At 44.6% G+C, this 11,506-nt stretch overlaps 1 pseudogene; it reads right to left on the minus strand.

Moving 5' to 3' along the window:
• Positions 1–3,349: 3,349 nt before the first annotated feature.
• The window catches only part of LOC123171495 (disease resistance protein RGA5-like), a 16,563-nt pseudogene continuing 8,406 nt past the window's right edge, over positions 3,350–11,506 (minus strand).

Genomic DNA, 11,506 nt, shown 5'->3' on the forward strand with positions numbered 1-11,506 from the left:
AACATTAAATTTTTTGAAAAAGGCGATTTTCTTGGAAATTCGAGAATATGTTTTATAAAAAAATCATTAGAAATAGAAACCTGTAAAACCAGTAGACAAAAAAGAACTAATAAGAATCTTCTAGAAGCTTCCTAAAACTAGAAAGACCAGACCATGTTCAAAAAAATGAATGAAATGCTAGTCTCTAGAACTTGTGCCTCGGATCATGTTTGCAAGGGTGGAATTTGATTATTGTTAACCTCAGCATAATAGAACCAGACCATCCATGGATTGTGCGTGCAAAAAAAAGGAAGGAATTTCATTCCTTTTCCGCTCTTTGTTTTCCTGAGCCTTGTTAAGTTTTCAGAATTATTATGCTGAGTACGTTGCTTCCGTACGAAAATGTGTGCTCCTATTGGTGCCTTCTCAAAACTATTGGCCCTCGCCATCCATTTAGGTTCGCCGCGGGCGACGGCGACGGAGACGGCGATCTCCTCGTCGTCGGCAGCGACGGGCTCGCTCACCCATCAACCAGGATTGGGGACCTGAGCCCACCGCCCGCTGCCTGGATCCCATCCCCTGCCCTGCTTCTTCTGTGCACTGTAGCTGTGACAGACCGCAGCAGCCGGCGCGCCCGCCTTCGTCTTCTCCGACTCCGGCCTACTGTACTCTGCCATTTTCGTCGGTCCACGAGATGTGAGGTCAGCCAACCTCCCGTCTATTTAATTTATTTACGCTGTATCTGGCGCCTCAGGCGTCGTCTTGTTTCCGTGCACTGAAGGTGCCTGCTATGCTACAATGCCTAAGCCATCATTCTCCTAGCTAGGGAGCGGGCTTCATGGGGAGGCTGCAGCGTGGGTCTCCTTGTCTGCATAAGTAACTGAACGATGGAAGCATTGACCCTGCAACTCACCTGTCGATCGAGTGGATCAACTCCTTGTATTTGATTCTTCTTTGCTAGCTAACCGCATCCTGCAACGAAGTCTACTTTTATTTTTCTTTTACAGAGGAGACATCTTCTTGGATGCTTCTTTGAGTGCACGGTTCAGCCATCACGCATGAGCCGCAGATGGATGGTCGCACCAGAGTCAATCCAGGTCAGCCCCTTCTTAGTTCTTACCAAGAAGGAAGAACATAGTATAGTACTCCCTCCGTCCCACAATATAAGTAAAAAACGCTCTTATATTATGGGACAGAGGTAGTAGCATATTTTAATCTCACCGACAAACTTTATCACTGCCTTAATTTCACTGAAGACTCGATTACTGTACTAGATCCTACTTGAGTTCTAGACCTAGTTTAGTACTGGTAGAGATTCCCAGTAACGAAAAACAAATGGTTCAAGATTACATTAAGTAGTAACTAAACACGATTACGTTACTCAAGACTTCGTATGTATGTGCGAGTCAAGCCGTTGGACGCGTTAGCTTGATGGTGATCTCTAATCTCCAATGGCTCAACAAGCCACCAAAAGCTAAAGTTCCATCCCTTTGAGCTGGATAAGTCACCCATCAATCGATCAAGTCTTCGTATTTAATTCATCACTCCTTGCTAATGCTAACCACCCTCACATAGAGTAGATGTCTCTACCTCTGGCATAATACGAATTCGATGGTTGTCACACTCAACTTCACACCTACTCTACTCTTTAGAACGAAGCGTCGAGGATGGCCGGCCGGCCGGCCTTTCGAATGTTATACTTCATTCAGGATGCAACACAAATCATTGTGTCTCAGCAGCTAACATGCCCAATAACAGAGAAGAAAAATGTGCCACATATATATGGTCGGGCTCGGGCCAGGCCCTTGCGCTCGCTCCCAACCCACTCTTTCCCCCCTCCTTGTTACCGTACATGCTTACTCAGTCCGTGTGCAGAGTTCGCTAGCTGCACCTAGCTAACTCAAACGCCATGTCCACACAGGGTTAGTGTCCTGTTGCATGTAGGATCTCTCTTCTTCAAAGGATCACCACAGTCCACAGCAAATCAAATCGAATGCATGGACAGGATCAGCGTCTGCAGAACTTGGCACACGAGAGTTAGTTAGGAGCATGTTTCTGTATGATGATGACGACGGCTCTGGCAAATCATACACATGTTTCTGTCTGTACCGTTGATCAGTAAATCTGTTCTTCATACTGTGATTGCAGCTCAGTTCCGGGCAAAAAGCTCAACGTTGTAATGCTGCTACTTCAGACTGGACAGTTCATTCTACCCTAGCTTGCTAACTCTGACGAACCTGTACCATTTGCTTGCTTTTCAGATATGTAGTTACTATTTACAGTTTGCTGCACACTTCAACTATTCGTCCATTTTTAGATTCTGCGTACTACGATAAGAGCATACTCCGTCCCTCTGCAACGGCAGGTAGATCACAAAAAACAGCAAAATAATATAAATAGGAAAGGAACACAAGAAATGAGTTTTTCAGCCAACTCCACTGTCAGCACACCTCCAGGATTAACCATTTTGCAGCCTCGCGTCAATCTTCTCCATGGAAACTTCAGATACATGCTGCACTTGACACACCCTGCCGGCTTCTGGCACTGTAACATGCATGACGGAAACTGACGGTTAAGCCGGTACAAAGGACTCCTGGAAGGAATTTTCTTCGCCCTCTGATCAACACACCATACAATGTGATCTACGCCCTCTGAAGCATTGCATATCACACACATGGTGATCCCAGCCAATTACAAACAGCCAGCTGCATAGCCAATAGTGCTGTGATTTCATCCATAGGCTGTAAGTTGCTACACACACGTGCACACTTAGGTCACATACATCTTACAGGCACAACTTTGTCTGTCGATGACGGAACATGTAACCTAAGAACTAACCAGAGAAACTAAGCACTACGCCACTAGGAAGACCCTTCAGGGGATAGTATGACATAAGCTCCAGCACAGTTCCATAAGTAGATCACAGAACCAAACATAGGCGTCTGAAGCTTCAGGATTTTTCGCACTTCAGGAGGAGGAAGAAAGCATCGTCCAGTGGCAAGCACTAGCAGCACTTTCCCAGGGGCCATGCCTTCCTCCAAAAACCACTCTGCCACCTGAGTCATGATGAACAAAATGTAGCATTCCTGTCAGATAGAATGTAAAGAATTTTTCGTTCTGTACTTACTACTCCCTCCGTCTGAAAAAGTTTGTCCCTCAAATGGATGTATCTAACATCAAATTAGTGTTAGATACATCCATTTTAGAGACTAACTTGGGACAAGCTTTTTCGAACTGAGGGAGTACTTATTAGGTTCTGTCATGTCAGGTTGATGGCTGATTTTAAAACACAAAAGCACCGCACGTGACCATCAACTAGAGCAGAAATCAATTTCTCCTTACCTGCGGATTTGAATGGATGGAATTAGCTCTAAGGCACAATTGCCTCGCCTTCTCGATCGCTCACAGTGATTGCTGCTGCAGGCTCCTCTTCTTCTACTACTTCTTCGGGTAAACCTTTGGAACAAAAAAAAAAGAATGAGCATTAATTTGCACTGTTGGGTCAGAGAGAAGAGAATTAAGCTAGCTTATTATGTCAAAGTCTACAAAAGCCTGGCTTATCAGAGCGAAAAGAATTTGCACTTTTGGGAGAGAAAAAGACTTACGAATCCGCTGGCAACAAAGGGTGGGCCGGTTAGGATGGGCGTCCAATGCGAGCTCCAACATATCAGCCGCTTTCTGCACTGCTGGCAAGCAGTGTTCCTCAGACCAAAGACGAACCGTGACTTTGTGTACAGAAGGGAGGTGCTGCACGTCGACGTCCAAGTCACCACTGGAGATGTGCCATGTGCGACGCTCGGGCACAGAAGAAAAGGGTTTCAAGCCTGGGCATAGATCCTCGTGGAAACATAAATGTCCCCGTCTGAAAATGAATGAACGTGCACTCTCTCAGGCAAGGGAATGCATCATGGCCAATGATGATGTTAAACGACACATATGGCGACCCTACGTGATAACCTTCGGTTCCTGTGATGTCAACCGAACCTAGATAGATAGAGATAGGTTGTTCAAATATTCTGTTATCATTGTAACTAGATATCTCTCTATTCTATCCCTTGTTCTCTAAGATGTACTCGATCCCATCTGTACGCTAATGCAGGGAGTTGCGCCCCTGGCTATATAACACGTAGCCGTCGCCCAGAGCTAGGGTACGACGTTCTCTCACATGGTATATAGAGCCTAACTCTTCCCATCTAGTTTTTCCTCGTCCTTCCTCAACCCCCTTGCCATGGCCTCCTCCAGCACCACCTCCTCTACCCTCTCCGGTCAGATCACCGAGCGGCTGACCCGCACCAACTACATACTGTGGCGTACCCAGATTACGCCGCAACAGAGGGGCAGGCTTCTTCGGCTATGTCGATGGAAGCATGGCGGAGCCGGCCAAGATCGTCGTCAGCAAGGACAAGGATGGAAAGGAGGAGACCATCCCGAATCCACTCCATCCCATCTGGGTTCGAGAGGATCAGCAGGTACTCGGATATCTTCTCAACAATCTCTCCAAAGAAGTCTTGGTGCAGGTGACCTCGATCGCTCATGCACACGATCTTTGGACGGCATTGGCGAGCATGTTCTCGTCAACCTCGTTGTCCCGCATCAACAACATCCGCGCAGCCCTCACCAATGCGCAGAAAGGGACGCAGTCGGTGGCCTCCTTCTTCGCGCATATGCGTGGCCTCGCCGACGAACTCGCTGCGGCTGGCAAGCCATTGCAGGATGATGAGTTGATATCTTACATCCTCAATGCGCTTGACATGGAGTATCAGCCGTTGGTGTCTGCCCTTGATGCACGCACCATACCAGTCACCCCCAACGAGTTGTTCACTCAGATGAGCAACTTCGATCAGCGGATGGCCCTCTTCCAAGGAGCTGCAGGAGGCGGCTTCAAGTCTTCTGCTAACGCCACCACTCGCGGCCGTGGCAGGAGTTCACGTCATCGCGGGCCGCCCCGAAACAGCAAGGGAAAGGGCACCGATGGCGGAAACAGCAGCGGCATCAACAACGCATGCGGCGGCGGGCGGCCTTCCTACACCAACACTAGAGGCCGGCGCAACAACAGCTCCAACAAAAAATCGCGTCCTGACACGATCAGGTGCCAAATCTGCGGCAAGCCGGGCCACTCGGCGAAGGATTGCTGGTACCGCTATGAGGAAGATGAAGATGACTCATCTCAAGATGAGAAGGTGGCCAGAGCAGCTGATGGCTCCTATGGCGTCTGAAAGATCGTAGATGTCGCCTAGAGGGGGGGGGGTTGAATAGGCGCTTTAAAATAATTACGGTTGAGGCTTGAACAAATGCGGAATAAACCTAGCGGTTAATTTGTCAAGCACAAAACCTACAACAACTAGGCTCACCTATGTGCACCAACAACTTATGCTAAGCAAGAAAAACTACTTAGGTGATAGGAAGATATATGACAAGAAACAATATGGCTATCACAAAGTAAAGTGCAGAAGTAAAGGGCTCGGGTAAGAGATAACCGAGGCACGCGGAGACGACGATGTATCCCGAAGTTCACACCCTTGCGGATGCTAATCTCCATTTGGAGCGGTGTGGAGGCACAATGCTCCCCAAGAAGCCACTAGGGCCACCGTAATCTCCTCACGCCCTCGCACAATGCATGATGCCGTGATTCCACTAAGGGACCCTTGAGGGCGGTCACCGAACCCGTACAAATGGCAACCCTTGGGGGCGGTCACCGAACCCGTACACTTTGGCAACCCTTGGGGGCGGTCACCGGAACCCGTCAAATTGCTCGGGGCGATCTCCACAACCTAATTGGAGACCCCGACGCTTTCCCGGAGCTTTACACCACAATGATTGAGCTCCGAACACCACCAACCGTCTAGGGCGCCCAAGCACCCAAGAGGAACAAGCTCAAGGGTACCAAGCACCCAAGAGTAATAAGCTTCTCAACTTGTAACTTCCACATATCACCGTGGAGGACTCAAACCGATGCACCAAATGCAATGGCAAGGGCACACAGAGTGCCCAAGTCCTTCTCTCTCAAATCCCATCGCAGCAACTAATGCTAGGGAGGAAAATGAGAGGAAGAACAAGAAGGAGAACACCAAGAACTCCAAGATCTAGATCCAAGGGGTTCCCCTCACATAGAGGAGAAAGTGATTGGTGGAAATGTGGATCTAGATCTCCTCTCTCTTTTCCCTCAAAAACTAGCAAGAATCCATGGAGGGATTGAGAGTTAGCAAGCTCGAAGAAGGTCAACAATGGGGGAAGAACACGAGCTCAAAGGATAAGGTTCATTGGGGAAGAAGACCCCCTTTTATAGGAGGGGGAAAATCCAACCGTTATCCACCAACTCAGCCTGCGCAGCGCGATACTACCGCACCTGAGGCGCGGTACTATCGCAGGGGCACGTGGTACTACCGCACCTGAGGCGCAGTACTACCGCAGAGCCCCGCGGTACTACCGCCCACGCAGCAGAGGCCAGAACAGCCACACATGCACTAAGGCAGAGGCCGGTAGTACTGCTGGCACGGTACTATCGCTCCCCCTTGCGGTACTACCGCAAGGCAGGGGCTCTCCAGGGAGGGGAAGGCACGGATATAAAAAATTACATCCATGGCTACTTCCGCAGAGTTGGAGTCTATGCAAAAACCCGACGCGGTAGTACCGTAAGCCAGCCGCGGTACTACCGCGCGAGGCGCGGATGTAAAAAATTACATCCGCCCCTTACTGCCGCGTACCTGCGGAACTAAGTAGGGACCACGGTACTACCGCTTACTAGAAGCGGTACTACCGTGGGTCCTTGTGGTACTACCGCACCAGCGGGCGGTACTACCGCAAGGTCCTGCGGTACTACCGCTCTAACAAGCAGTACTACCGCACCCCCTAGTTCGGCAAACAAGAGCAATATTTGCATAGACAAGGAAAACATAGGATGCTAACAAAACACAGCTAAAGACAACAGATGGAACCAATAAAACCAGAACTGCCATAACTTCTGCAAATGAGCTCCGAATTGAGCAAACTCAAGCTTGTTGGAAACAAGACAACGAGTGGCATCAAAACAGCGAGGAGTGACACCTGTTGGTTATAGTAAGAAGAGGCAGGGGAGGTATGCCTAACACATAGAGGAGTGACACCTCCAACAGAGAAGAACCGACATAACCTCCAACATCGAAAACATCATAGAAGATGCAAGTGAACTCCGTTTTCGATGAACTCGAGCTTGTCAACAAGATGACCAGAAGCTCCAAAACTCACAAAGAGAAGCAAACAAGAACCAAGAAAGATGATGCAAGGATGCAATGGTTTGAGATCTCTACGAATGATACGATCAAGCTACTCATCGAGAGCCCCCCTTGATAGTACGGCAATCGATCCTATAACCCGGTCTCCCAACTACCATCATGAGACCGGTAAAATAGAAAACCTATCAAGGGCAAACCTTTGCCTTGCACATGGTCCACTTGAGCTAGATGAAGACGATCTTGACTCCCTCAAGTTGGGCCACCTTTCTTGATTGCGTTGGCTCGATGAAGACTAGTTGATTGCTCCTCCATACTCCACTATGGGTGAGCCACTCTTCCGCACATCTTCACAAGTCCATTGTCACCACAATGGACGACAAGCTTCAAGCATTTGATCTCTTCTTGATGCTTCCTTGAACTTGCACACCGCAACCTAACCCCACAAAGAACTCTCACGAAGATCATGGGTTAGTACACAAAGCGTAATTGACAATGCTTACCATACCATGGGATCGCTTGATCCCTCTCGGTACATCTTCTACACTTTGTGTGTTGATCAACTTGATTCACTCTTTTACTTAGTCTTGATCAACCTCTCACAAGACCAATCTTTAGGTAATTCCTTGAATAGCACATTGGTCATCACAAACTCTCCTTGAAACCAACAAATGTACTCCAAGAAAAGCCTATGGACAAAACCTTCAAATATAACTCAAGGCAATCATTAGTCCATAGAGATTGTCATCAATTACCAAAACCAAACATGGGGGCACCGCATGTTCTTTCAGCGTCGACACCAACTGATATGTCGACAGCGGCGCCACAAATCATATCACCGGCGAGCTGGAGAAAGTGACCATGCGTGAAAAGTACCATGGCAAGGATCACATCCACACTGCTAGAGGAGAAGGTATGAGAATTAGCCATATTGGTCACTCAATTATCAAAACCCCTCACAGAAAAATTCATCTCAGAAGAATTTTGCATGTCCCTAGTGCTTCAAAAATTCTTCTTTCTGTTCATCGCATTACCATTGACAATCATGTCTTTCTTGAATTTCACCCTTTCTTCTTTTTGGTCAAGGATCAGGCAACGAAGAAGGTGCTATATCGAGGTAGATGCATTCGTGGACTTTATCCCTTGATTCCGGAGATTAGAAGATTGAATAAACAAGTGTTTAGTGCCACCAAAGTGTCTTCGACATGATGGCATGATCGTTTAGGACATGCATCTTTTTCTTTAGTTGAGTGATTGCTTAGGAAAAATAAGCTCCCATCACTAGTAGAAAACAGGGCATTGGTCACAGGGCAGTTTTCACATTAGCCCCGGTTCAGTCACGAACCGGGACTAATGTGAGCATTGGTCCCGGTTCGTGAGCCCAGGGGGGCGGCCGGGGCCTCGTGGGCATTGGTCCCGGTTCGTATGGACCCTTTGGTCCCGGTTGGTGGTACAAACCGGGACCAATGGGCCACGCTCCTGGCCCACCACCCTTTAGTCCCGGTTCATACCACAAACCGGGACTAAAGGGCTGGTCCTAGTTGCGGCCAGTGTTTAGTCCCACCTCGCCAACCGAAGGGCGCTCACACCAGTTTATAAGCCCATCCCTCTATGCCTTGTTGAGCTTCTATTAAAGTGAAAATAGATGCCCTTATACAGGAAATTTCACTTAAATTCATAGTAAATTTCATCGAAATTTAGTATGAATTTAGGTTGAATTTTCTCTATAAGTGCATCTATGTTCATTTTTTATATTTATAAAATAAATAAACCTTAATAAAATAAATAAAACTAAATAAACCTTAATAAAATAAAATAAAATAAACTATAGTAACTACAATAAATAAACCTTAATTAATTAAGTAAAAATAGCAGCAAGTAAAATAAATAAAAATAGCAGCAGTAAAATAAATAAAAATAAAATAATTAAAGTAAAAGACATAAGTAATTAGAAATAAAATAAATAAGTTTTTTGTTGTAAGTAGAAAGAAAACCTTTTCAGAGTTCATTTGAAATGCTTTTCAATTTTAGGGTCTTATAGCTCAAAATAATTAGTAAATGCATGAAAAATAACAAATGAAGTCAGAAAGGATTGAAAAATGATGATGTGGCTTTGAATGGTGCATTTTGAACACACAAAAAGTCAGGAGTTCAAATTAGGTTTAAAAAATGAAATCCCTTTGTAACACACGAGTTTCCGGATGAAATCCTGATACTTTGAAAGAGATTGTCCGTTTTGTACACGAAGTGCATCCAGTTTTTGCCGTAACCCTCTCAACTTTCTTGCACATGCTATGTGGATGAAATGATGATATCATGCCAACTTTCAACCTTTTCAGAGTTCATTTGAAATGCTTTTCAATTTTAGGGTCTTATAGCTCAAAATAATTAGTAAATGCGTGAAAAATAACAAATGAAGTCAGAAAGGATTGAAAAATGATGATGTGGCTTTGAATGGTGCATTTTGAACACACAAAAAGTCAGGAGTTCAAATAAGGTTTAAAAAATGAAATCCCTCTGTAACAGACGAGTTTCCGGATGAAATCCTGATACTTTGAAAGAGATTGTCCGTTTTGTACACGAAGTGCATCCAGTTTTTGCCGTAACACTCTCAACTTTCTTGCACATGCTATGTGGATGAAATGATGATATCATGCCAACTTTCAACCTTTTCAGAGTTCATTTGAAATGCTTCTCAATTTTAGGGTCTTATAGCTCAAAATAATTAGTAAATGCATGAAAAATAACAAATGAAGTCAGAAAGGATTGAAAAATGATGATGTGGCTTTGAATGGTGCATTTTGAACACACAAAAAGTCAGGAGTTCAAATAAGGTTTAAAAAATGAAATCCCTTTGTAACAGACGAGTTTCCGGATGAAATCCTGATACTTTGAAAGAGATTGTCCGTTTTGTACACGAAGTGCATCCAGTTTTTGCCGTAACCCACTCAACTTTCTTGCACATGCTATGTGGATGAAATGATGATATCATGCCAACTTTCAACCTTTTCAGAGTTCATTTGAAATGCTTTTCAATTTTAGGGTCTTATAGCTCAAAATAATTAGTAAATGCATGAGAAATAACAAATGAAGTCAGAAAGGATTGAAAAATGATGATGTGGCTTTGAATGGTGCATTTTGAACACACAAAAAGTCAGGAGTTCAAATAAGGTTTAAAAAATGAAATACCTTTGTAACAGACGAGTTTCCGTATGAAATCCTGATACTTTGAAAGAGATTGTCCGTTTTGTACATGAAGTGCATCCAGTTTTTGCCGTAACCCTCTCAACTTTCTTGCACATGCTATGTGGATGAAATGATGATATCATGCCAACTTTCAACCTTTTCAGAGTTCATTTGAAATGCTTTTCAATTTTAGGGTCTTATAGCTCAAAATAATTAGTAAATGCATGAGAAATAACAAATGAAGGCAGAAAGGATTGAAAAATGATGATGTGGCTTTGAATGGTGCATTTTGAACACACAAAAAGTCAGGAGTTCAAATAAGGTTTAAAAAATGAAATCCCTTTGTAACAGACGAGTTTCCGTATGAAATCCTGATACTTTGAAAGAGATTGTCCGTTTTGTACACGAAGTGCATCCAGTTTTTGCCGTAACCCTCTCAACTTTCTTGCACATGCTATGTGGATGAAATGATGATATCATGCCAACTTTCAACCTTTTCAGAGTTCATTTGAAATGCTTTTCAATTTTAGGGTCTTATAGCTCAAAATAATTAGTAAATGCATGAGAAATAACAAATGAAGTCAGAAAGGACTGAAAAATCATGATGTGGCTTTGAATGGTGCATTTTGAACACACAAAAAGTCAGGAGTTCAAATAAGGTCTAGAAAATGAAATCCCTTTGTAACAGACGAGTTTCCGTATGAAATCCTGATACTTTGAAAGAGATTGTCCGTTTTGTACACGAAGTGCATCTAGTTTTTGCCGTAACCCTCTCAACTTTCTTGCACATGCTATGTGCATGAAATGATGATATCATGCCAACTTTCAACCTTTTCAGAGTTCATTGGAAATGCTTTTCAATTTTAGGGTCTTATAGCTCAAAATAATTAGTAAATGCATGAGAAATAACATATGAAGGCAGAAAGGATTGAAAAATGATGATGTGGCTTTGAATGGTGCATTTTGAACACACAAAAATCAGGAGTTCAAATAAGGTTTAAAAAATGAAATCCCTTTGTAACAGACGAGTTTCCGTATGAAATCCTGATACTTTGAAAGAGATTGTCCGTTTTGTACACGAAGTGCATCCAGTTTTTGCCGTAACCCTCTTAACTTTCTTGCACATGCTATGT

The sequence above is a fragment of the Triticum aestivum genome, chromosome 7D (assembly GCF_018294505.1).
Source record: "Triticum aestivum cultivar Chinese Spring chromosome 7D, IWGSC CS RefSeq v2.1, whole genome shotgun sequence".
NCBI lineage: Eukaryota > Viridiplantae > Streptophyta > Magnoliopsida > Poales > Poaceae > Triticum > Triticum aestivum.